At 37.5% G+C, this 27,876-nt stretch overlaps 1 long non-coding RNA gene and 1 pseudogene across 2 annotated transcripts in view; both read left to right on the top strand.

Moving 5' to 3' along the window:
- Nucleotides 1–27,580, top strand: part of LOC309666602 (mitochondrial ribonuclease P catalytic subunit pseudogene) — a 177,415-nt pseudogene extending 149,835 nt beyond the window's left edge. The window contains exon 2 of the transcript XR_014268491.1: nucleotides 14,248–27,580. The product of XR_014268491.1 is annotated as a mitochondrial ribonuclease P catalytic subunit pseudogene (transcript). The remainder of the gene's footprint in view (nucleotides 1–14,247) is intronic.
- LOC309666653 overlaps nucleotides 1–27,876 on the top strand; it is a 544,378-nt gene that overhangs the window by 54,851 nt on the left and 461,651 nt on the right. The window lies entirely within an intron of this gene.

Raw genomic sequence — 27,876 nt, 5'->3', positions numbered from 1 at the left:
GTAGATGACATTGTGTTTTTAATTTCAGATTCCACTTGTTCATTGCTGGTACTTGACACACTTGGTATGGTCAGTTTTTAAATATTTTAGCCAGTCCGATAGCTATGTGGTAGTATCTCATTGTGGTGTTAATTTCACTTCCTTAATAACTGATAACATTGAACATCTTTTCCTGTGCTTATTGCCATATATATATCTTCTTTCATGCAGTGTTTGTTACATTCTTTTGCTTATTTTAAAATTTTCATGTATATAACTCAGAGGTCCCAAGACCATCCACATGTTTGGTGATTCACTAGAAATACTCACAGGACTCAGAGTCAGCAGTACTCGTGAGTATATTTTATTACAGTGATCAGCAACAGAAAAGGATGTATTAGGCAGTCAGGAGGAGTCCAATGCAGACTTCCAACATGTTCCCTTGGGAGGGATCACACCTAACACACTCCTTCCTCCAGGAGTGAGATGTAGCAATATGTGTGCAGTATTTTGGCCCAGGGAAGATTGCTTGTGACTCAGAGTCTAGAGTTTCTATTTGGGGCCAGTCTTATAAGTACTCTTTGCTGACATAGCCAGCCATAGTACCAAAATTTCAAAAGGAAAGTAGGTATTCACCATTAACCACATTTTTTTATACAGTCCAGGCAGCCTGGTACAACAGGGTACAGTACTCCAGGTGAACAAAACAGCCTTGTTAACATAGGGAACATGCCAAAAGCCAAGTTTCCAGATACCAGCCAAAGGCCAACTCTGCAAGCAGACACTTCCAAGGATAGCAACCTCAAAAATACTGTGTTAGCTCTTTCCTGATAGACACACACACACACACACACACACACACACACACACAAACACACACACACATTCTTTTATTTTCATCAAAACACTTTGATTACTTTGGGACATCTAGGAAGAAGTAAGGAGACGATAAACCAGGAAAAAGCATTAGATAGAGAAAAGTTACAAGTATAACGTACAGGGCAATAAAAGTTCTAGGAATGTGGTATTTGCCTTGGGGCCATGAACACTGGCATGTAAGTCAGAGATACGTTTATAATATTATAGTAAGAAATCCACTTTCATCTAAAAATAGAACCTGCTTTAATTAATGAGAGTGGGATTCGCAAAAACAGAAAACTTTCTTCAGAAAATTCTTGGGGATGGCCGAAAGCCCAGGGAGCAAATTGGAGGGTAGGTAGAGAATGAATCGAGTAGAGGGGGGTTCCAGTCTGGTAGCTCCTTAAAACCAGGGAAGAAATCTGGGATGGACATGCTTTTCTCCCAGAGGAAAGCTAGAAGAGCTGATTTGGCGACATGAATCCCTCTATATCAAGCAGTGTTGCCATCTTGAATTTGCTCTGATTACGGTTTACTGAGCAGCTTGTCTCAAATTCTCTGCCCTGCCCTTCTCCCCATGAGGGCTTATTGTCATGTATTAAACAATGACCTCGTCAACATTCTGATGGTAAAAAAATCCTTCTTATAAGGTTGTTTCTTAAACTATCCCTCAATACAAGCCAATGAGTTAGGAAGGAGAACAGGGACTATGTGTAAATTAATAATTCGGTCTAAGTGGGCAGTGTACTACTTACTGGTTTATCTCAATCCAAGGACAGACTTTAGAGTATCTGGTGGCACTGACTCCTGGCATCCCTCAAACAACATTAATAAATATTGCTTTTCTTGGCTTTTGATAGTTAATTGTAAGACACCATGTTCAAGATTAGGCTTCCTGAAAAGTACCTGGAGGGTAAGCGTCAGAGGCATTCATGTTAATAGAAAGAGGCACTGGTTTTGGATTTACATTGTCACATGAAAATAAAAACAGTCAAGAAAGACAGGTGTCCAAAGACAGGATCACTTCTCCTCAGCTGAGAGGATGTGCGTTTCCCCACCTAAATTAAGGAGGCAATTTTCAAAAGAATATTGCTAGATGCAGATAAAATATTGATATATCTGGCCTTGAGATTATAATCACAACTTAAATAATTTATAAAGGTAGTTGGTTAAGAATGGAAAAGGTGTTAATACCAGAAATGTGTCTTTGATGAACATAATAGGTGTTTAGATTATGGGCCATTACCTGTAGTTTGATTGAATGAATTTTCCCTAGGTCATATTATCAAATATGTACTCTCTAACCTGACCCTCATAAGAGATATGTATTTTGGTACCTGTGTCTTTTGTAACTGTGTTGCACATCAAAAAATCAAGCAAACAATTCCTATAAAGTCTTTCAAGCCCGATGTGAAACATTGGTTGATACAGTTTTATTTTTGGAATCCTAACTTTGTTAAATGAAGGCAATTTCTATTGGTACCATTAGTATTGTGGAGCTAATTGTGAGTTATTCATATGAGTTTACTGTCCAAGGGTCATAAGCTTTAGTGAATTTTTTTATTGTTTTTGGGTCCAATTACTTGAAGCCTTAAAACAAATATATTACACGTTCTAGTATGAAAGACTAGTATGAAAGAGCATATATAAAGGCTATTACAGCTAAGAATAAAAGCCCCAATATAAGGATACTTAGAAATTTTTGGATGTTCTATAACACTAAGTTATAGTCTTGAAATATTTTAATATTTAATTCCAGGTAGGGAGAAAGTCTTCATACACCTTTTCAACATGCTCCCACTTCAAATATTACCTTCCTCTTTTTAACGGAGACAAAGATGACTCATTGAATTCATTTAGTTTCATGAAACAACTCAACATTTCTTGAAATCAGTTGTGGGAAAAAAAGAGAACAGTAATTGTCAAAGACAAAGAGACAGCATTAGCCATGAGCAGCAACTTCATGACTGTATCTACAGGGGCACAAAGTGAAATGAGGATCTGGTGATCATGCGATTAATTTTCTCAGAGTAGATAACGACCCCAGATGATGATGGTAATGATTGTGATGGGGGTGGTGGTGGTGATGATGGTGATGATGATGATATTAACGGCAACTTCCATTTATCAAGTGCTTATTGGGTGTCAGGCATTGTTCTAAGTACTACTCTTGCACTAATTCATTTGATCCTCAAGGAATGCTAACAGGTTGGTATTATTTTTACCCCCATTTTTACAAAGGGATTGAGGAACAGAATGATTAAAAACTTGTTTGAGGTCACACAATAAGAGTGTAGAGGTATGATTCAACCCCTGGTCGGTTTAGTCTAAATACTGTACTCTAAACCACTACTTTTTATATGGAAAAGTGACAAATCTGATATTCTTAACTCTCCAACTATCTCACATGACTGTCTTCAGAGACAAAGAAGTTGGTGAGTGGGAAGCACTTTGAAAACTGGGACTGTAATAAGCAATGTAAGGATGGCTTATTTCACCAAAACCTTTCATCCAAAGTTTAAAAAATATATTTAAAGTAATGGTGGACTGGCTTGGTTTTACAGATACATTTTTATATCCAGGGCTAAAGATATTGCTGTCTGCTTTCTCAGAGAAGGCTAATGTATGAGTCAAGAAGCCAGTGACCTGGAGGGAATGTTTAAGGCTACTGGAAAGGCTTTCTTACTTCAAAACTATCCCTAACACACCTCTCCTGGTGCTGAGATCTCCTCCATGGGAGACAGGATAGTACAAGAAGGACTAATTCAGCCAGCATCGGCACCAGCATGCCTGGGGGTAGGATGCCAGCGAGGTGGAGAGGGAGGAAGATGGATTTGGCTTCAGTTCTTTGTAAATTAAGGTCTTTCCCACCTCCTACAACCCTTTGAGGGAAGGTAATGCCTGTTAAAATGCACAACCTCTTAGGATTGCTAATCAAATTAATCAGTAATACGTAGTGAGAATTCACTAATTAGATTCTTCCCCAGGTAGGTATATTAGAGAAGGGCATGTACTAGAATGAACGGCAGTTGGAAGAGAACAAGTGAATAGTCACTGGGAGGAAGTCCTGTGGAGCTGGGAAGAGTGACAAGAGGTTGCTGTAGAGCCTCAAGAGGGTACTATGCATTCTGAAGAGGGTGCACCGATAAGAACAGTCATTTTTTATTTCATATCATTGCTTCATCTGTCATTATCATAGTTTCATTGCCCACCCCCCTTCCTCATTGTACCCTGCAGTCTTCCGCTTATCTCATCAAAGTTCTAAGGATTCCCTATCACGCCCTCCCCTGAATTAATTCCCTTCCTTCCTCATTTCATTAACCGCTGCACATATTAATCCTACAACTTGCGTTTTGATCAGACTTTCCAAATACATGAAAGGAAAGGAACTGGGAAGAAACTGAGTGGTGGAAAGAGAAGTATGTCTGAGACTATTGATCTTTACCTTATTGTTTACTCCTTTCTTAGTGTACAAGACTGTCTTCTGGACCCTGTAGGTAAAGTTCAGGAGTTGGAGCTTTGGGTTTTGCCTAGGGAAACATGGAGTCAAAGTTTTAGAGCTGAATATGACTGTGGTTCAGAACTTTTTTTTTAAAGGAATGAGCTCATGCAAACCCCAAAATTGGACACTTCTCTAAGATGTGGCAGGTCTTCTGGTTTCCAGTACCATGACGTTTCCATTTCACCACATCTAAATATTAGATGCCCACCAGTTTGCGTACCAGCCTTCCAACACACCTCGACAAACTTCCACACTTCCCTTGGCCCTAAAACTAGTCCATGTGCCTGAGCTTTCAGTAATGGAAACAGCTTTCTTGTTATTTTCATGCACAGTGGAGTAGAAAAAAATACGTTAATCGGGTCTGTGATTTGTGAATGGTTTAAAAAGGTGGTTACTATGTTGGGTGTATCTAGTTTGTTTGTGTATCTAAGCACCGATCTAAAAAGATTTATTCCTCTTCATTATGTCAAGATTCCGAAGTGGCACCAGATGAAATGTCAGACTGGGACATGGTTACATTCCATGATGCATTGCGAGATGTTAAAGAGAGAAGGATTTGTGTTTGTGTTTTATAAAAATCAGAATTAAAATCTCCTTAAGGACAGGGATTTTTGTCTGTCTTGTTTACTGGTGTATGTTAGCACCCAGAACACTGTGGGCTCTGAGTCAATAATTATTGACCGAAAAACAGCTTCGCCATATGTCTTGATCTTTGCAGTGGAATTAGGTGCTAGAAATATTGTGCCCTGTTTCTATACTTAATCAAACTGAGTCTCCTCGCCCCAACCTCCAACTTATTTTCTACCATAACATGATCAGAATGCACCAGGATATAATTAAGTCACTATTATTTCATTGATTATTTAGCAAAATCTACCTAACTGTTTTTAATACCCAGTCAGTTCTGGGTGGAAAACAAAATTAATGTTGGCACTGAATGCTTTAAATAATATTTGGACTTGAATGAAAGTGTATAATATACATTATCTCTGATCAACATATCAACAGGTGCTAATTTTGTCAATTTCTTTGGCTGATAGGCTATTATTTCCTAGAAAGTTCTGCTTCCATTTTATAGTTTGTCTAACCAAAGAACAAAAAAGATTTTCTCTTGTTTCTGACTTCTTAAGCTTTAGGAAAGGGGGTGGATGAAGGAAGTCAGATTCATCCTTGTCCCTCTATGAAGATAATTTTAAAAATCATCAATAAGCTGGGAGTTTAGGATCAGAAATTATGGGATATATTGCTGTTCTAAATAGTAGAAATTGATAAACTAATTGGATTTCTTTGGAGATGAAAGGGACCCTGCTTCCCACTGCTCTTTTTGAGATAAAATAGACTAGAGATCCCATGATGCTAGATTTGACAAAATATTCCCTAATATATGTTTTCTTTTTTAAAAAATAATTTAAACTTCAAGTGAGCAAACTTCTTATTTTGGTCTGATTTTATTTTAAAGGTTGGAAATAGCCTGAAAATTTCTAACAGCTATCAATGTATACCTTATTATATTTTGGACATCTGACTATTAGATGAGATTTTTAGCCTATACTGAGTCTGAATATAACTTTTATAATTTAAATTTTTGTTCATAGGATTGTGTACTTATTGTAGGAAAGACAAAAGAATTAAGAGTTCTGGAAGTGGTAAAATGTTGGTAAATACAAAAGATATTTTTCTTATTTAAAAAAGTCTATTAAAATAATTTATTGTTTAAAGTCAAAATAACAACAATGAATTGTGGGGTTTATGACACATGTAGAAGTAAAATGCGTGACAATAACAGCATAAAAGGTAAGAGGGAGAAATGCAAGTGTATGGCTGTAAGCTTTTTTACAGTATGTGTAATGATAAATGACATTAGGTTAGTGTGTGATAGGTTTCAGAGACATGTTGTAACCCCTGATCAACCACTACAAAAGATAAAACAAAGAGGTATAGCTAATAAGCCAATAGAAAAGATAAAAGGGAAGAAAAAATATTTAAGAGGAACAAGTACAAAGGACAGATGGGACATAGAAAACTATTAGAAAGATGGGTGATTTTTTAACCAAATCATAGTGATATTTGTATGTTAATACATAAATTATATGTCATTTTATCACATATAAAAAGCAGATTGACTAAAAAACAAGACCCAACTATATCCTGTTTATGAGTTCCACTTGAAATATAAAGTCACAGATGAATTAAAGGAAAAAGATAGGAGAAGATATATCATGAAAACACTCATCAAAAGAAACCAGAAGACTTTATTTTGATGTCAAAGTAGACTTTAGAACAAGAAATATTACCAGGAATCAAGAGAGAGATTACATATTGATAATGAGATTGATTTACCAAAAGTACAGAACAACCGTAAGTGTTTATGCAACTGGCAACTCAGCTTCAAGACACAGCAAAAACAGAACTGAACACTTTTTTTGTTGTAAGCTTCTAAGTTCCTCAACAGGGATTCTTTTACTACTGGAATTTTCATGGATGAGAAGGATTTGCTGTATAATATTTAAACCATTAACACACGTACTGTTTTTGTGAAAACTCTAATTTCCAATGTTAATGCATTAAAGCGTATTAATTAAAATATTTACTCAAGAAATACCAACTACATACCAAACACTTCATATATGTTATTTAATTAGCATAGTAACCCATGCTGCCTGTAAGAAAACCTGGACTCAGTAGGATTACATACTTGTCCAAGGTCACACAGTAAGGAACATAGCCAAGATTTGAACTCAGATCTGTTTGCCACTGAGCCCGTGATGTTTCCGCCACGTGGGGGCTTGAAATATATACATATTTTTCATAACTATTATTTTGGTCTCCCTGTAAGTGATAGTCATCCTCTCAATCAGCAAGGAAGTTGTATAGGACAGGAATGCCACGTGTTGGTTAACTGCTCTTGCCTTAGAGAACTACTAAAAATGACCCCATTTATTTTTGGTGGGGACCCCATTCAGTGGGAGGTACAAAGACTAGCAGAATCTAACGACCTACAAGAAACTGAAAAATTTTCAGTAAAGCATACTCTGTAATTTCAAAAAATCTGTATTCAACACTGCCAGATTAATAGTTGTTAAATGAATGGATAGATGACACTTCTGCAGCCAAACAATAATATTATGAGGATTTAGTGTGATTAATTTATGTGTTTAAAAAGCTAAAGTGGTGAGATTTGTGGAAACTGTTGGTTTCTGGAATTGATAAAATCTTCCTACTGTAATATTTCCGTGACCTTATTAATTAACCAAGTTTTAAAAACTTGTTCTAGTAAAGGAAGTAGAAAAGAATCAAAGAAACACAGGAATCACATTGGTTGAAAAAAGTGGAGTTGAAATAAAAGGTGTATGTTCTGATCACAACCATAATTTAAAAACTATTTTGAGGATCATCAAAACATCGAAACCTATGAAAGTCGTCTTCATATTCATATCTGAGACATGTTCACTCTTTAAATTTCATGGAATAGAGCTGGCAGAATTGAGGTGTTGCTAAGGAAACATATCAAGCACAAACATAAAAAGCATAACAGGTTCAAAGGTTTCTGGGGAGTTATTACAAAGACATAAAACCTGCCAAATAATTGGAACAATAAAAGTGGAAAATTAATTTCAAGCAAGACTAGACACTTCAACCAACTGTTGAAAGACTTGTGAGGACTTTTAAAGACCCAGGTGGTTAATTAATGAAGACTGAAGCCAAATGCAAGCGTTAGGAATAAAGCAGAAAAATGCGGTTTCTGGTTTCACAAAGGGGAATTTGCTTCAATCAAATTTATTAGTAAGAAGGATGAGGGTTCAGAGAACAGGCTCCTTGAAACGGGTGAAAAATGGACCAATAGTCTAAGCTTTGAGATTTGATGCGTTTCTTGGTCCAAGTAAAATAAAACCAGGGTGTTAAAGGAAGTAGAGACAGAAATAAGAGACCCTTTTATGAACAGGTTTACGAGCACACTTAGTTCTGGAGAGACCCCCCTAGGATTAGCCAATAGGATGGAATTATTTTAGAGGGTCTGGGAATGTACCAAGTGGCTTGCATACCAGTTGACATCACTCATAAGAGAAGTGTTAAAAAGTGTTTTGAGGGTCAAATGAAGAAACACTTGGAAGCTGACTTGATGAAGGAATGCCAACTGACTTCTTCAGATGGGAAAGAGATGCTTCACTTACTTGTCAAAATGACAGAAAGGTATTATTTCTGAGGCAGGAAAGAGGTGTTATAACACATCCTTTGCATTTTGATAGTGGGTAATTTATTGAAATGCTTTTCTGGGGTTAAAATGATCCTTTCTCTTAAAAGTGGCATAATGGGAAAATTGCTAGATTGAACTGAAACTTGCTAAATTGGAAGAAACAGAAGTCATTTGTCAGTTGAAGCATTGCTAGTTCAGAAAATCACTGTCTATCTCTAGAGGACTTTATTTTGGCGGCCGTGGGAACAGCCTCTCCTATTTAGACATTTATGTAGAATTCCTCCATAAGCACTGTGGGTATAGGCTGACTCATATATACATGATATGTGACTATAAGTTTCAAAGACTTATTTTTGAATAAAATTTCAAAGCTAAGGGAAACTTGGTCCCATCCAAGACATCACCTTGGCAGGCTCTATACTCATTTCAGAGATGCTGCCTTTGGACAAGTCATTCTTGGAATTTCTCTTGTGGAATCGTCCCTCAAGACCATGGCAAACTTGAAAAATTATGTTTAACAGTGAAAAATTTTCATACTTTGAGTGAAAATATTGTATTTGGGAAAGATCCAAAGAAATCAGAGTCTCATCCGGTAAAGAAAGTGAGTGATTAAAATGTTACTAATTTAAAAAATAATTGAGGTGTAACTATTAAGTAAAGAAAGTGATATTCTTTTGTGGCTTGTAACCTGGTTTTCAAAGTAATTCCCAAAGCATTTTAAATATATTTTGATCAGTGAGGTATGTTTGTAACAGGACAAAAGATTCTTAAGGTGACTGCCTTGAAAGCTAATTTTCGAATGAGTTCCAGTATGCTGGCTAGAAAGCCAGTCTCATGGTGTTTATAGTTTTAACTTATAAAGAGAGAGAAGTAGAGGGTAATGATGTCTAGTGAAAATTTCTTGGTGATTTTAAGACATGGGAGCAACGCATAGTTAAATTTTTATAGAAAAATAAAGAGTCAAGTTTTTGCTGTGGTGTGCTGCATGGGAAAGAGTGTGATACCTACCAGAAGGCCAGACTTGAGGCCATGTGAACTTGGATCAGTCACTTTGACAAATGGGAAAGGTGGGGAGAGAGGAATCAATTAGGAGTTTGGGATTAGCATGTACACACTACTATATATAAAACAGATAATCAACGAGGACCTACTGTATAGCCCAGGGAACTCTACTCAAAATTCTGTAATAACCTATATGGGAAAAGAATCTGAAAAAAGAATGGATATACGTATATGTATAACTGAATCACTTTGCTGTACACCTGAAACTAACACAGCATTGTAAATCAACTATACTCCCCTATAAAATAAAAATTAAATTTAACGTCAAAGTAAAAAAAAATTTAAAATTAAAAAAAAAGAAAGAAGAATGGGAGAGGGAGGAAAGTAAAGAGAGGGAAAAAGTAAGAAGAAAGAAAATGAAGAAAAGGAAGAAAAAAAAGGAAGGAAAGGTCGGTGGAAGAAAAGGCCAACTCTTTCTTCATCCAATATAACATAAATTTGAAATTAGTGGAGTCATAATTAATGATGTTATGTCATATCTAACAAAACCATCAAATACAAGAAAAACAGAGAAGGAAGTGTCAATAAATAGCAGATTCTCAAGAGTGACAATTTTCAAGAACACCTGCTTATCTGCATATGTGCCTGTAAATATGTTCATTTATCAAGACAAAGCTCATTTTCCCAGTCTGTGCTATTGTCCTCTATGTGATGGAACATGGGAGTTCAGGATGCCCTTGAAATGTGCTTGTTCTAAGCAAGTATGAAAACTACAGCTTACCCGGGCCTTAGAAAGACTGTTTCACACAACTGGATTAAAAAGTTTAACACACACAAAAAATGGGGTTATGCTTACTTTTGGAAGAAGGGCCAAAATATTACTGTCCAAAGTGGAAAACGTGCAAGTACACACATGAGAGAGCAATTGTGAGGTTCAAATGAGATATTGTATGAAAAAGCACTTGAGAAGTCTAATGCTTGCCAAATATAATTTCAGAGAAAATATTTCATGAGGAAAAATTAGAAGCATATAAAGACACTGGACTTCCTTCTGCCTCCTGACTTCCTTGAAACATTAAGCCGTTGCTTTAATTTTTGCATACACAAAACATGAAAGTTGTCACAATTTTTCTACATGTAAATGAAAGCAAAATAATACTTGCCTTCCAGTTATCACATGGAAATACAAATGAAGTGAATATTTGCGGCCACGCCTGGAAATAAAGGCCCTGTGTAAAGTGTAAGTTTATTTCATGTGAAGTGGCCTGGCAAGTGCCTGGCACATATCCAGGTTATAATGCGTACTATTAATGATTGATGTGGTTAGTATTCGTGTACCACGGTTTGTCATTCAATCTAATACTTTCAAATATGTATATTTAGAACTTGGCTTCAAGCATATTTTCTAGTGAAAACCCTGATATTTTATTTCCTTAATACATTAATTGTAGACCAGAAGATCTTCGAAAAGGGAAAAATAACCTGCCTTTAGCAACAGAAACATCCACCAAGTAATGGCAAATATGACTTCAGTAACATGAATTATTCTGAACACAAAAGAGTCAGAACAAAAGACCCTAGCCTGATTTTCATATTTCTAAATTACATATTGAAATTGAGCGTATAAAAAATAGAAACATCATGCAAAATGCCCTGAATTTAAGAGATATTTTGCATTTGGCATGGAGAAATCCTCAGATGGCTGAAAGAATGAAATTTTGTCTTTACTCTTTCTTCTCTATTACTGGACCAGGCTAGTATGTCTTATAAATTAGCCCGTTATGCCCAGGGTAGGATATTGAATAGTCTCTATTCAATAGTTAGAAAAATGTCAGTAATACATTTTAGAAGAAGTCAGACCCTTTCTTGGTCTCTCTAATATTCTCCAACGTGCAGCCAATGATTCCATGGACTTGACTTTACCATGTGAAAATTCAAGCTCTGAGATGCAGCGGGAAGGAAAGAGGACCCTGCGGACACTGGCACACAGGGCTGATGCCACAGAAAAGCCAGCTCGTTTCATCTGACAGAGTCCAGAATCTATTTTTATTTACTTATTTATTTTTTTAATCTTTATTAAGGCTTCAGTGTACCAAGGAGGTAGACACACTGCAGGCTAGACCATCGCATGTCAGCAGTTCTCTCTCTCTATCACGTGGAATGTTTCCAAAATGTCTTGTCCATTTTTTTTCTGAAGCCAGTGGTAAAGGGCTAGAGCTACAGTTTGATGGGATGAGAGTAGGAACTCATACTTCACTTCATAGACATTTCATGAAGTGTCCAACTAGTTATTGTCAGAAGTATTTGCTTCTTGGTCCTGGTAGAAGTATTCTCAGTGGATGTATGTAAGAGAAATAGCCTTATTTATATATCTTAAATCTATTTACAATACAGATATGTATTTAATATTTATGCATTAATTTGGGTAGAGGGAGGGTATTTGCTACATTTGGCAAAATTTGGGCAATCTCTGTTAGGTGGAATCCAATCATGCCAAGAATGACTGGCTAGAAGGGTTGGAAGAAGTTCAGATGAGATGTTAGCCTGGTTGAAGCCCAAACTCTTCTATAGATAAGAGGGTAATAAAACATGTTCATGGGTCAGTGTGTTTATAGATATTTACTTGCCTAGCTCACAGGGTTAGGAGTTTATATAAGATAAAGAAGAGCTTAATGATTTTAAAGACAAAGCTCCATGTTACTATTCTGTTTAAAATTTAAGGAATGTAGGGGAATTTGTGAGGGTAAGTATATGTAATCCAGGAAATTGTTTTCGAGTTAACTAATGGTGTATGCTTTGCGCAATGTATGGAGAAAAGGCATCAAGGATAAATTTGTGATTTATAAGGCATAAATACTATATTAATGCTGTAGGTTTGAATTTTAAAGGCTTTAAATTTCATTTTGACACTTTAAAACATTTTTAGAAAAAAGGCAACATAAAAATAATAATGGTGACTTAAAAAACAGCATCGAGTGTATACTTTTGTCCCTGGGAGACTAATGAGAGGAGGTGAAAAGAAGATACTTATCTTCATACTGTTTAATCAAATATTTATGAATTCCCACTATGGGTCAGGAACTATTCAAGGAGATGAAGACATAGGAATGAACAAAACAGACAAGGCCTCCATACATCTTATATTTTTGTAGGGGAAACAGACAGTAAACAAATGGCAAGTCAATGTGTAGTATGTAAGAGGGTGTTAGAAAATACTTGTGGAGAAAAATAGCAGGCATTGCAGTTTTAGGTTGGTGGGTGGGTAGGGATTGTTACATTTTATATAAGGCGATCAGGGAAAACCTCAGATCAGAGGTCTGAACACCTGTTAGGTGCCTCACAGATAAGGGCTCTGAAGGAGCTGAGGGCACAAGCCATATGCACATGTGGGAGAAACCATTCCACACAAAGGGAAGTGAGTATGAAGACTTTAAAAAAAATTTGGTACATTTATATGTTGTAAGATGATTGTCATCTTAGTGTACAATTAGGACCTCTATCACATTACATAAGTATAAGTTCTTTTCAGTGGTTGTAATAATTAAGTTCTAGTCTCTTAGCGACTTGGTGATTATAATACAATATTGTTGTCCATATTCTCTATATTGTGGACTAGATATCTAGGACTTATTTCCTACTTGTTGCAAGTTTGTGCCCTTAAACAACATCTGTCCCATATCCCACCTTCCCTCTCCTGCTGACCACCATTTTACTCTCTGTTTCTAAGAGTTTGGCTTGTTTAGAATCCACATATAAGTGATATCACACAGTATTTGTCTTTCTCTGTCTGACTTATCTTACTTAGCATAATGTTCTCAAGGTCCATCCACGGTGTCACTGGAGTACGCAGACTTTAAGTCAAGAAAAAACTTGGCCTGTTTTAGGAACACATAGTTGTTTAAAAAAATTTGCTGGAGTGTTACATAAATTAGTGCACATGTATAAATAGTACCTAGGCATGCCTGCCTCTAGGTCTGTTGTTGAATGTGCATTCTTCTTTATTAGGGCACCGGAGAAATGGGCTTTCATAGAGAAATTCTGTCCTAGTTCTATTTAGGGCTTTTTCTTTATTCATGGACCTAGTTTTTTGCTACACACTGATTTTCTTACCATAATACAAACTGTTTTTGAGTACTTAGTATGTGCTGAATATAGTGATAAATTATGTACACACATATCTTAATGATTTTCTCAGTCTTTTTTTGCCAAGAAATCAAAATTTTTGTTTTTCAAAGTTTAAAAAAATTTTAATTTGTATTTTATATTGGAGTATAGTTGATTTACAGTGCTGTGTTAGTTTCAGGTGTATATCAAAGTGATTCAGTTATACATATACATATATCCATTTTTTTCCAGATTCTCTTCCCATATAGGTTATTACAGAATATTGAGTAGAGTTCCCTGTGCAATACAGTAAGTCCTTGCTGACTATCTATTTTATATATAGTAGTGTGTATATGTTAATCCCCAACTCCCAATCATTCCTCCCCCCACCTTTCCCCTTTGGTAACCATAAGTTTATTCCTGAAGTCTGTGAATCTGTTTCTGTTTTGTAAATAAGTTCATTTGTATCATTTTTTAGATTCCACATATAAGTGATATCATATGATATTTGTCTTTCTCTGTCTGACTTACTCCACTTAGTATGATAATCTCTAGGTCCATCCATGTTGCTGCAAGTGGTATTAGTTCATTCTTTTTTATGTCTGAGGAATAGTCCATTGTATATATGTACCACATCTTCTTTATCCATTCCTCTGTTGATGGACATTTAGGTTGCTTCCATGTCTTGGCTATTGTAAACAGTGCTGTAATGAACATTGGGGTGCATGCATCTTTTTGAATTATGGCTTTCTCTGGATATAGGCCCAGGAGCGGGATTGCTGGGTCATATGGTAGTTCTATTTTTAGTTTTCTGGGGAACCTCATACTGTTCTCCACAGTGGTTGTACCAATTTACATTCCCACCAACAGCGATGGAGGGTTCCCTTTTCTCCACACTCTCTCCAGGATTTACTGTTTGTAGACTTTTTGATGATGGCCATTCTGACTGGTGTGAGGTGATACCTCATTGTAGTTTTGATTTGCATTTCTCTAGTAATTAGCAGCGTTGAGCATCTGATTTTCTCAGTCTTGAAGGCTGAAAGTCATTGAGGTTAAGTTGTCCAATATCAAAGCCAGCGAGTGGCTGAAACAGAATTAGAACTTTGTTTCTCAACTGATGCCACATTGCAAACAAATTCACTGAAGCTCAGATTGAACTTGTAATTTTCTTGTGTTTAGTATCATGTACAAACTGAAAAAGAGATCTCCTTGTCTACAGTTGTTAAAAATTTAGCTTTTACATAAACTTCATTAATTTCTGTAGGTATATCTTTTCTAAATTATATTCTTTGGAAAACCATTCCAGAAGATTTTTAATAATTTTTATATGAAAAGTGGTCCCATGGCCAAATAATTTTTAGAAACACTAGTTTATATGAAGATAAATAAGCTATTTGAATGAGGAGTTTCTTAGTCTTTAAAATGCTAATGTGCATTGAACATCTGCAAGAAGTAAATGTTTTCAAATTATTTTATCGTGGAGGGGCTGTTGTGAAACACCTAGTAATATCTCAATGAACTAATTTATATAGAGCACAGTTTTGGAAATGATGCTTTAGCTATTTCAGTTCCTATGAGCTACTACCCAGGTGCTTTCAATGCAAGGGGTTTACGATGTTTCCGTGAGAATGCATTCTGGTTATTGCTTACAGCAAAATATTTTCTTTCCTGTGCTGCCCCAATTTGAAGGAACTCCTATAACTTGAATTTAGGTGGTCAAATATAATATCCAGGGTGAGTGACATTTAACTTCCCTCCAATATTTAGAAATCCCTTAGTTTTGATGTGTAGGTTATACTTACAAATATATCTATCTCTTTTATTCCTTCTTACTCATGTTCAGCAGCTGGGAATAAAGAAGAGATAAAGATATGTCCATTTTTTTCTTCTTTGGTGTTGGCTGTTTAACTGTTTCTTGTCTCTCTTTGCGCAGCTAGGTCTTTGCTACCTGATTCGAGAGTCATTCAAGCAGGACTATCCTGGTCTCATAGGTAACATCACAGTTTACTTCGAGAACAAACACTTATATCTTTGGCTTGTAAATGAGCCTTCTGTTCATCGGTGGTACCTAGCTTGGGCTTTGGTGTAATTTAACAACAGAAGAGAGGAATGTGCAGGCGACATTTCCAAAATGTACTACATCCTTTTCTTGGGTTCCTGCTCTCTGGGGATCCCAGTTAGCTTGGGAAGCCTTAGTTTCAAAAAACATTTTTTCACTCTGCAGAGTTTCTCCAACCACGAGGTCAGCAGAACCTAAGATGGTGCCCTGAATTACCGTTTGTTTATTTCCATTCTGTTACACGTTTTCTACAAGTTAAGAGTTCCTTGGGGCTAATACTATTTGTTAGCGCAAGTTGGCTCATTGTTTCTGGGCAGACTTCATTTTCCATTTCTCCAGGCTCTTCTTTAGGAAGTGTGACAGCTTCTGCCACCCCTGGTTTTTCCTCTTGTGCTCCTGTGGCGTGGTGTCCTGTGGTTGTGCATTGTGTGCCACCTGAGAAGCGACACCTGGGCACAGCATACTGGGACCCTAGGGCCTGGGGAGATTTCCATGGGTCCATGTGCTTTCCCTTGCACGCATCTTCCGGGAATCAAACCCACAATGTATAACTGGTAGGAAACTTCTGTTCATTCTCCTCAAGAAATATATGCAAAAGCTGGCAGCCTCTTCTCTCCCTCACATTTTAAGAGTGATTCACACTAAGGTGGTGAGGGCTGGATAAGGTCACCATGGGCTGACGCCTTTCTAGAAATGGTAACTGTTGGCGAGACCCCAGCAAGGGTTTGATGCAGCAACCCCTTATTGGCAGGAACTTCAGGCAGCATGGGTGTGGCCTTGGACTCGGTCAGCTGGTCCTGTTGGCAAAGCTCTCATTGGCAGCAGCTTTCAGCCGACTAGCTCATAGCCAAGTCCTCTCGGTGGTAGGGGGCGACAGTGCAGAGAGTCACCACAATTCCTTCAGAAAACTTCCTCCAAGTCCTCTGAAGTCATATTGGCAAAGCAAGTCTATGCTACCCTGCTCTCCTGTCCTCCTACTCAGTTCCCTTTCATTCATAAAACTGTCCAGTTTTTGAGCTGGAAAAAAAAAAGGTCTCTAAACTCAACTCCTTATTTAGTAGCCATGAGACGTGGGCCTCAGAGAAGTGTCCTGATTGCTCAGTGTTACGTAAGGAATCAGGGCTCAACCAAGGCTGGGAGCCTTTTACCTGCCCCTTCCCCCGCAACTCCAACCAAGTCCAAGGCCATTTCTACCAGTTGAACTACCTCAAAACGCTCTGAATGGGAGCCCTGCCACATCAGTTAGGGTTCTTTGCAGTAAGCAAAGGAAAATGACTTTGACTAAGTCAAACAAGGGAGAAGACATATCCTGGGGATATAACGGATTGCTTAGAGAATTAAATGAAGATTTGAAAAATCAGGCCTTAGGACAGACAAAACTTGAGACGCTACAGGGACTTCAGCCTCAGAAATCTGAGGTCCAAACCTCTGGGTGCTGCTTTTGGACCCCGTGGGTGCCCTCTTGAGAGTGGAAATGTCCAGAGAGCATCTGATTAGTTGATCTCAGCTCCTGTACCCACCTCTACATGTGTGTTTGTATCTGAGAGAAAGAGAATTTGTATTTTTATTTTGTGAGGGTGAGGAGGGTGATTTACTGTGGTTGACAACCCCAGCAGAACCACATGACATGAGGGAGGGTCAGTTTGCCCAGAAGAGGGATGGAAGGAGGTAGTGTCTGCTGGTACCCGAAGATGAGGAAGGAACGCTGGAGGGAACCAAACCATGAACTGTGTCCTACTGACGCTTACGCGGATGGGGTTAGAGGGGATGCTGACCAAGATGCTTCCTAGCTGCAGTGACCCTCTCTCCTGTTTCTTCCTTTGCCTCTCTTCCACTTCCTTCTCCCCTCGGCTCCTCCTTACGCCTCCTCCCAGGCTCTGTCAACACAGAGCAAGGTGCCCCCTCACCTTCCTGCATTACCAGTTTACTGCATCTGGTAGAAGGTGGGTGAAGAGGAGGGTCGGGAGGGTGTGCTGGGCAAGTATAGATTATACTTTTAAAAGTCGAAAGCACAGTGATGGGATGGCCTCAGTAGATTCCTGCGTTGTCAAGGGCTTGCATGACCTCCCTCTTCCCCTGCTTCTCTCTCCAGGCTCTTCAGAATAGCAGATGGAGAGTCAGACCCAAGTACTGTCTTGTCACTCTGTTGCCACTCGAGTTGAGAAGCAATTTTGATTTGAAAACATGTAGCAAACAGGGACATTACTTAGGTAATGGGAGCACAGCGTGTCCCCGGTTTACCAGTGGGTCAGGTTACTCTCTGATGATTGGGATGGGTTCCTTGGTGACTGAGCTTAGTGACCCTGAAGAAGCTGAAAATACAACTGTATCTTCAGCTTGGTGTGCAATACAACTGTAAACCTGGATTTCTATTCATTTGATGACATGAGTAACTCTATTCATCTATGACTTTCAAAAGCACAAACTAGGGTAATGTTTTGGCCTTTGTTAATGAATTGTTAAATAATCACTATTATTGTTTAACTAAAATTTAAACTCTTAGCAAAATAGTGTATTCAGGCACTACTTACAATAGCCAGGTCATGGAAGCAACCTAGATGCCCATTGACAGATGAATGGATAAAGAAGATGTGGTACATATATACAATGCAATATTAGCCATAAAAAGGAACAAAATGGGGTCATTTGTAGAGATGTGGATGGACCTAGAGACTGTCATACAGAGTGAAGTAAGTCAGAAAGAGAAAAACGAATATCGTATATTAATGCATATATGTGGAATCTAGAAAATGGTACAGATGAACCGGTTTGCAAGGCAGAAATAGAGACACAGGGGTAGAGAACAAACGTATGGACACCACGGGGGGAAAGCGGTGGGTGGTGGTGGTGGGATGAATTGGGAGATTGGGATTGGCAGATATACACTAATATGTATAAAATAGATAACTAGTAAGAACGTGCTGTATAGAAAAATAAAATAAAATTCAAAAAAATAGTATATTCATTAACCCTAAGATAATGTTTTAATGCTTACTTCTTTGTCTTAGTAAGATTTAGAAAATCTAATAATAAAATTCTTAAAAAAATTTTTTTTGGGAATTTCCGCCACGTTTATGGTTGCATGGTACGTGAGTGCTGCTGTTCGCAGACTGGAATATAACAGGCACCAGAGGATTCCTGTTCTGTCCCCTGGTCCTGGAACTTGCGACCAAGGTTGGATGTCCCCATATCCTTGTTTAATGGAGAGAACTCAACAAAACTTCGTTGCTGCTAGCCCCCAAAGCATTTGATTTGTCTGTGAGAAGCTGAAAATCATCTTTTAGAAAGTTGCGCTTCGATTCTCCGCCCCCTACCTGCAAATCCCTTAATTATGCTGTAGAAATTGGGGCTTTTTGATTGGGGCATGTCTCTCACAATCTGGTGCTGATTTAACTGCATAATGACTTTCTATTTCACTGGTATTCGAAGCTTTCCTAAACTTTGGAAGAGCAGCCCATACCTTGGGCTAGGCCCAGGTCACTCTTCTCTCTCTCTCTTTCTCAAAGACTGTTATGGCATCAGGAACCAAGAGAAGTGGTTTTCTCTTAAAACAGTGTCTCCACAAAATACCAAAGCAATGAATCTGCTGATTGCCAAAGCCAGATATGTCAGGAAAAAAGATGAGGGCGGTAATAAGCAAGTTTCTCCTGATTCTGCCCACATGTTTGCAGCTGGAGCGGCTAAGAAGAGATAACAGATGAATCCTCCGAGTAAAGAGGACGTCTTGCCACCTGTGAAGAACATTATTCAACTGCCGACAAAACCTTTGAATTCAGAGGAGTGGGATAAACTTAAGGTAGATTTCAAAGAAAAGGCTAACTTTGAAAATTGGATCATTTCACAGATGGTTAAATGCCATATTTCTGTAGATGTGGCCAAATCTGTGCTGGCCTAGGTAGCTGCAAAAAACAATGCTATTGTAGGCTATGATTTGCTGGTCAAGTATTTGTATCTCTGTGTTTTTCATAAGCAGACATCAGAAATTATTGATGTCTATGAAATCATGAAAGCCAGATAAAAGCATTTAGAATCTGGAGCGTACACTCTTCTCATCCAGGGATTAATCCATACAGACAGATGGAGGGAGGCCTTGCTGCTGTTAGAGGACATCAAACAAGTCATGATTCCTTAAAAAAAGGACTATGGTGACTGTATCCAGGGAGCCCTATTTCATCAAGATGTAAATGTAGCCTGGAATTTGTATCAGGAGTTGTTAGGTCATGATATTTTTCCTATGTTGGAAACATTAAAAGCCTTCTTTGATTTTGGAAAAGACATGAAAGATGATCGTATTCAAACAAACTACATGACATTCTTTTGTATCTAAGAAATAATCAGCTATATCCTGGGGAGTCATTTGCACACAGTACAAAAGCATGGTTTGAAAGTGTTCCTGGAGAACAATGGAAAGGACAGTTCACCACAGTCCAGCAAACTGGTCAGTGTTTGGGCTGTGGAAAAACTGTAGAGTCTATTCACCTGAGTTCAGAAGAGTATGAATTTCTCAAGGAAAAAATCATGAGGGATGTGATAGATGGAGGTGACCAATACAAAAAGACAACACCTCAGGAACCTGAGATTTCAGAACTTTGTAAAATACTGTCCTCCTTTTGATATTGTCGTTGATGACCTCAATGTTGCCAAAATGTTTCCTAAAGCTCGTGAGTCTCAAGTTCTCTTGGATGTGGTCTCTCAGCTAGCCAAGCAGAATCTTCAAGTGCTGGTCCCGGGCTGGAAGCATATGTTAATGCAGAATTCCTGGTGGAGGAAGGATGATATGGAAAAGGTGCAAAAGCAAGCCAGCTTTTTTTTTTTTTGCTGACAACTTCTCAGAGGATGCCGTTCCTTCTGTATGCCACACTGCACTCAGGGAACCACTGCAAGTTTATCACAAAAGATCTGATGTGGGACCACAAGGCCTGTGTTCCTGATGCCAAGACCCAATGCCTGTTCTTTAAGTGGCAGCAAGGACATCAGCTGGCAATTGTTTGTAGGCATCCGGGATCAAAAATAACTCTTCAGCATATTCTCATCTTTGACACCATGGTGCCAACAACTGGAGACTCGTGGCACATACCTTACGATGAGGACCTGGTGGAAAGATATTCCTACGAAGTGCCAACCAAATGGCTTTGCCTTCACCAGAAGACATAAAGACTCTTACCCCCATGCTAAACTTGTGTTTGGGTGTCCTCCTGGTTGGCATCAGAGCTCTTAAGTTAACGCTTGTTTAGAGTATTGCTTCTATCCTGTTTGTCCTGTTTGGTCCAGTTGGTTTGCATATCAATAAATTGATTTTTTAATTAAAAAACAATTTGTGGGGGGACTTCCCTGGTGGCACAGTGGCTAAGAATCCACCTGCCAATGCAGGGGACACAGATGCAAGCCCTGGTCCAGGAAGATCCCACATGCTGCGGAGCAACTAAGCCCATGCACCACAACTCCTGAGCCTGCGCTCTAGAGCCCGCAAGCCACAACTACTGAGCCTGTGTGCCACAACTACTGAGCCTGCACTCTAGAGCCCACGTGCCACAACTACTGAAGCTCACATGCCTAGAGCCTGTGCTCCACAACAAGAGAAGCCAGTGCAACGAGAAGCCCGTGCACTGAAACGAAGAGTAGCCCCTGCTCACCGCAACTAGAGAAAGCCTGTGCACAGCAACGAAGACCCAACACAGCCAAAAATAAATAAATTAATTAATTAATTAAAAAATATATATATCTAAAAAAAAAATTTTTTTTTGAAGACAATTTAAAATTTAAAGGAAACAAAGTACCTGTCTAAAGAAGAACTGGAGTGGGCTGCTTAGAAAATTCTCAGCTATTCTGAATTGCTCTCCTTTAAAGTATATCCCATAGAAGAGACAATACTGACCAACTCTATTAGACCTATATGAAAATAGGCCATGATTTTTACCTTTTTTTCCTCTGTTTCTAAGACTATATGGAATATTTGAGGAGAAGATTGCCCTCTGCCAAGAGGAATATGAATGGCACAGTAGAGTGTTATGTAGGTAACACATTCTATATTAAACTCTTATATCCCTTTAAATATTTAATAAGGTTCAGTAAAGTGTATTCTTTTGGGAACTGAAACATTATGAAGTACCTAGAAGCAATCCTGCTTGTCAGATCAGAGAGCTGAACATTAACTTTTTGAATGCATTTAATTATCTGTGGAAGCATTTAAACACAGTGGACTTAGAAAATGATAACATGGAAACAAAATGTACATATTTTGATTTCTTCTTTTTTTTAATTGAGATAAAATTCACATTACATAAAACTCATCATTTTAACCATTTTAAAGTACACACTCCTGTGGTTTTTAATATATTCACACTATTGTGCAACTACTGCCACTAATCCTCAAACACTTCTATCACACCCCAAAATAAACTCTACTCCCAATGTTTCCCGCCCCCATCCCCTGGCAACCACAGATTTACTTTCTGTCTCTATGGATTTGCCTAATCTGGACATTTCATATCAATTGAATCATACAATATGTACCCTTTTGTGTCTGGCTTCTTTAACTTAATATAATATTTTCAAGATTTATCCAAGTTGTAGCATGTATCACTACTTCATTACTTTTCATGACTGAACAATATTCTGTAGTATGTACATTTCATTTATTCATTGATCAATTGATGACCATTTGAGTTGTTTCCACTTTTTGCTCTTATGGTTAATATTGCTGTGAACATTCATGTACAAGTTTTTGTGTGAACATATGTTTTCAGTTCTCTTGGGTATATACCTAGGAGTAGAATTGCTGGGTCATATGGTAACTCTATCTTTAACTTTTGGAGGAAATGTCAAATTCCACAGTGGCCAAACCATTTTACATCCTCACCGGCAATATGTGTTCCAATTTCTCCATAATCTCCCCAACATTTATTTCTGTTTTATTTTATTTTAGTTAAATTATAGCCATCCTGGAGAATATCTCACTGTAGTTTCGATTTGCACTTCTCTAATAACTAACTCATGATGTTGAGTATATATTAATTTTGCATCTACACCTTTATGCAAATGAAGCAATAAATGTAACTGAACAGAAAACTCAAGCAGTGTATATAAGTTAACATTTGATGCAAACATCATGTCAACATGCTGCAGTTTCTAGTCTGTAACACTTATGTGTATATCTCCTGTAGACCTCCAATTACATATATGTACAGATACATATGAAAATAGTCTCATTAAAGCGGGCCTTAGTGTCTGGGATTCTCAGCTGACTGTGACACAGACCTGAGTGACTTTCTGAAAAGAGATGGATCTTTCTGGAGTTGTTGGAAGCCATCTCAATACTGAACACAGGAAATGTCCTGGACATAAAAAGTGGACTCGATGACTGCATTCAATAACTTTTTATGCTCTCTTTATAGTTTTTCCCTTTCTTCTCTTCCTGACTGGGTGTCGACTGTCACCTGACTTTTCTTTCTGTTCTGACTGTAGCTGTCCACTTTCAAATATGGACCCTGAAGCTCTATTCTAACAATCTGTTGAAAAGTTGTTTAAAATAATAGCAAATAGATGCCGAGTGGTTTCCTTGATAAGATTACATTAGGGCTTTAGAAGATGGATTATGCGATGACTGTTTTGACTGTTTAGTTATTTCTCCCTTTCTGTTACTAGTTTATTTTTGGAGACCTGACCCCTTGTATTTCATTGCAAATATTCCAATGAACTTAGTGTTTAAAAACACCTACTCGTGTGGACCTTTGACACCTCACGCTTTTATGAAGCAGGCTTTTTAGACTATAAACCAGGAGTATTTAACTAGGGAAAATTTCAGACAAGGCTAAGATGGTCTGATGTCCCAGCAAACATTTACTGTGGTGCTACATAGCTGATCTGATGTCTGTCTTGAGTTCCATGAGCCTTATGGTGTTAATTACCACTTTTAGCAGATGTTTGTTGACAGTTAATACACTCAGTTGCTACTTGTTCTTTTCAGAAGTAATTATAGATCCTGGTTGCACTCTTAAATTAACAGCACATACAGGAGCTGTTCTCACCTTTTAACCACTTGCACCCCCCAGGCCTCCCTAAAATGGATCTGAGTTGTGATAAATGTTACTTTGGGGCTTAGGGTAATACATTTTCCTATCCATGCATACTTGTAACTACCACATTAAAATAGGATACAAACACCTTTATTTTTCCTTACTCAGGTGTAAACAAGTCACTTATGTAAGTACTACTGTTTATCTTGGTTGTTTTGTTCTACTGCCTCCTTGCTATAGATAGTCTGTGATGTCTATAGAGTCAGTTTTGGGAAGGTTCATTTTTTTCTCTGAAGAAAAATGGTGCTGATGAATGATTTAAGGAAACTGTATTTAAGTATCATTATTTATAGTAAAGCTACTTTGTTTTATCCTACACCATGGTCAGGCTAATACTGCCTGATATTTTGTTCCTACCCTCCACCCCCTTATCCAGAAAACTACCAGCTCTTATTGTGATGATGGTGGAAAGAAATGATAAAGATGCTTTGACTCATTAGTTCTGCATTTAATGAAGTCAGATAAAAATGGTAAGTAGCCCAAATCACGTCTAAACGATTTAGAAAGTGTTATCTCCAAGGGAAATAAAGTCCTTTGGCAATAATTTACAAGTTGTGTGGAGGAGTTGCTATGAATAACAGATTGGCAAATGAAAATTTTTCAAATTTCATATTTTGAAATTTGAAAAATTTTCATATTTTCCAAAGGGTTACACCTCCTCCCAGATTTCTACACATCTGTTTCTTTCTAAAGTTCACCTGATCACATGCACAGATTTCAAAGTATCTATGATTACTAATCTCGTTTGATCTAGAAGCTGCATATTGCCAAACACAAGGATTGGCGGACATCTCAAAGATCGAAGGTCTGAACAAGGAGTGAGTATGACTTGGAGGAGACTTAGGAAATTATAAAGTCATGCAAAAATAATGAACTTGAAGAATGGGTAAGAGGGAAAGGCATTGGATTGAAGAAATATTGTTACCATGCACAGAGAGAAAGAGAGAGAGAATTGCAAGAAGGGTGAGATGCAAAAGCATTATTGTGTGTGGGTAGACGTAGGTGAAAGATAAGGAGAGAAAACAAGTTTCTCTTACCTGAGTTGTCCGTCATTGGCCTAAACTGGTTCTTGGTGTTATTAATAGTGAAGGCTGACTTCTTAAGGAATTCCGCCCCCCGCCCCGATATTTAGACCGAGGTTTGTTTCTTTTTAAATTTATCTTCCATTTGCATGGAAAATTCATATCATCTAGTTATGTTTTCTTTATAAAAGCTTGAAATCTTTGGGAACAACATTTCCTTTAAAGAGTTTAGTTATTAATAAAAAGTAAATAATGAAACAGTTACTGTTTCCTAGACAGTTTGATAGCTTTTTCCAAGTATAAAAATGTAATCTAATATTGTAAAGCCAGTGTAAATACATGTACCAGACATCAGCAGGATCTTTGCTTTTACTGAAATGATACTGTGTGTAACATTGCCCTCTAAATCTACACCGCTGATTGTAACTGCTAGAGCTAAGGCTATCTCTAAGGATTCATTAGAGTTTTAGGAAGGCAGTATATTACACTGGTAAAAGTATATACTTTGGCATCAGACAGCCTTCAGTTCAAATTCTGATTCAGTCACTCTCTATCTGTATCTTTGGGCACATAGTTTCCTTAAACCTTCATTGCCTACTTTGTAAAAAAAAAAAAAAATATATATATATATATATATATATATATATATATATATACATATATGATGCTTGTAAAGCATACACAGTTCCCTCTGTATGGTGACTGTTCATAAGTATTTGTATTATGATGACTATTATCATCCTTTGTCTTTCCTCTTCTGTTATTTAAAAATAATTAGTAATTCTCTTCTTTCCCTTTTCTCATCTGCTTCTCTTGACACCTCTTTCTTCTCATTTATATATCATCATTTTTTTTAACATCTTTATTGGAGTATAATTGCTTTACAATGGTGTGTTAGTTTCTGCTTTATAACAAAGTGAATCAGCTATACATATACATATGTTCCCATATCTCTTCTCTCTTGCGTCTCCCTCCCTCCCACCCTCCCTATCCCACCCCTCTAGGTGGTCGCAAAGCACCGAGCTGATCTCCCTGTGCTATGCGGCTGCTTCCCACTAGCTATCTATTTTACATTTGGTAGTGTATATATGTCCATGCCACTCCCTCACTTTGTCCCAGCTTACCCTTCCCCCAACCCCGTGTCCTCAAGTCCATTCTCTAGTAGGTCTGCGTCTTTATTCCCGTATATCATTTAGCAGGACTTTAGATGGAATAGATTTATCAATTTTAGAACCACAGGACTTTACTCTAGATGTCTGGCAAAGAAAGGGGAGCTGTTTCTATGGAAAATATCACCAAATTTCAGTCTCAACTATTGTTTCATTCACAGTGACTGATATAAAATCAAAACTGAGACATGAAGAGAAGAAGAAAAATATGATTCATAATAAAAATTAAAAATATGAACACACTCACAGAGATGTTGGAATTAGTAGTTTTTTTACTGCACATATATTATGAATTAAGAATTTGCTAATTAAAGTGGACCTTTAAAAAATAATTAACCATATAAATATTATTTGGAAGCTGTTTACCTAAAAATTACATAAACAAAATATCTAAATGACAGGTCTAACTTTTAATAATAATATTGATAGTAATAATAACAATACTCGAAGACTAAGAAACAATAGTCTTTTTAGGAATAACACTAGTTGTAATATAATTAACAATACAGTGATATATATAAGCACAAGAAAATCGTATAGAATCTCGTAAGAGGTTCTGCCACTTTCTATATGTATGGTCTTGGGAAGGTCCGGCTACCCTGGAGCCTCAATTTCCCTATGTGTAAAATGGGGATAATAATACCTGCCCCCCAAAACTGTTATGATGATGGCATCAGATTGCATTTGTAAGTAATTTAATAACAGGAACAGGTACACACACTAGATTTAACCAATAAAGTGAAAATTAACCTTTCCACTGAAATGGGGTTATAAGAAGTTCTATTATTTCCATCTTGATTTACTTAATCTCTCTATACAGATGAGCAGTCCTAAATCAGCAGTTTACTTGAGGAAAACTTCAATGGAAAAGTCATTTCTCTGTAACATCATCCATTAACACGAGGTTGCAGCCCTGGCTTTTCAGTGAGGCTTTGCTATTGATGTTATTGCTTATTAGTACACGCTTTTTCCATATTAAAACCTATTTATTATTTTCCCAACATGTAATCTGTTTTGGTAACTGAGGTGAATCACAAAATTTTTGAACAAGAAATGAGTTTCTACATTCAATTTCTTAAACTAACCAGGCACCTAGCACACAACTTTAATGAAGTTATTTGCCTAGAGGCAAATCAATAATTAATTTCCCCACTCAAAAGCTATGACTTGGGTGTTTCCCTTAAAGCATGCCAATTAAAAATAGAAAAGCCAGACTGTAAAAAGTATATATTTATTGACAAGTTGGAAGATGTTGCCAGGCTTTTTTATAAGCTCTCTGAAGATTATTGCTTTATTTGAAAAGAAATTTTAATTACCCTTGGTCAGGATGCTGAAGTCTTAGCATTATATTCCTACTTTGTAATACACACCCAGCTCACACTGATAATTTCCCCGTAGTTGTGGTGATTAGGGAGAATCATAACAGACAGTTGATCAACTTGCTAGGAGATGACTATGATGGAAAGAACGGCTTTGAATTATTCTAGTTAATTTAACCCGTATACTTGAGAGAACCAGTGATACTGGTTGCTATGAAGTATTTGCTAATATAAAATGATAAATTTTAGCACATGTTCTTAACAAACCTGAAACTGAGCTGGGAGAGTGAGGAAAATTCGACTTGTATTCAATTTAATTTCCAAAACTATGAGTTTATCTGAAGTATCATGCTAACAATTATTTTCCATCTGTTCACTCTGTTCTGGCACCACTGGCCTCCTCTCTGTTCTTAAATAAGCCTCGGAGCCTTTGCACTTGCTATGGCCTCTGCCTGGCCTGCTCTCCTCCCGTAAAATTGCATTGGCCCATTTCTTGACGTCCTTCAAGACTTTGTTCAAGGTCATTTTCTCAGGGTTGCCTCCTCTGATCCCTATACGTAAAATTATACACCCCAGTCCTCCCAATCTCCCT

The sequence above is a fragment of the Balaenoptera physalus genome (assembly GCF_965194825.1).
Source record: "Balaenoptera physalus genome assembly, chromosome: 9".
Taxonomy (NCBI): Eukaryota; Metazoa; Chordata; class Mammalia; order Artiodactyla; family Balaenopteridae; genus Balaenoptera; species Balaenoptera physalus.
Note: the sequence above shows the minus strand (reverse complement) of the source record. Positions and strands in the feature narration are given on the sequence as shown.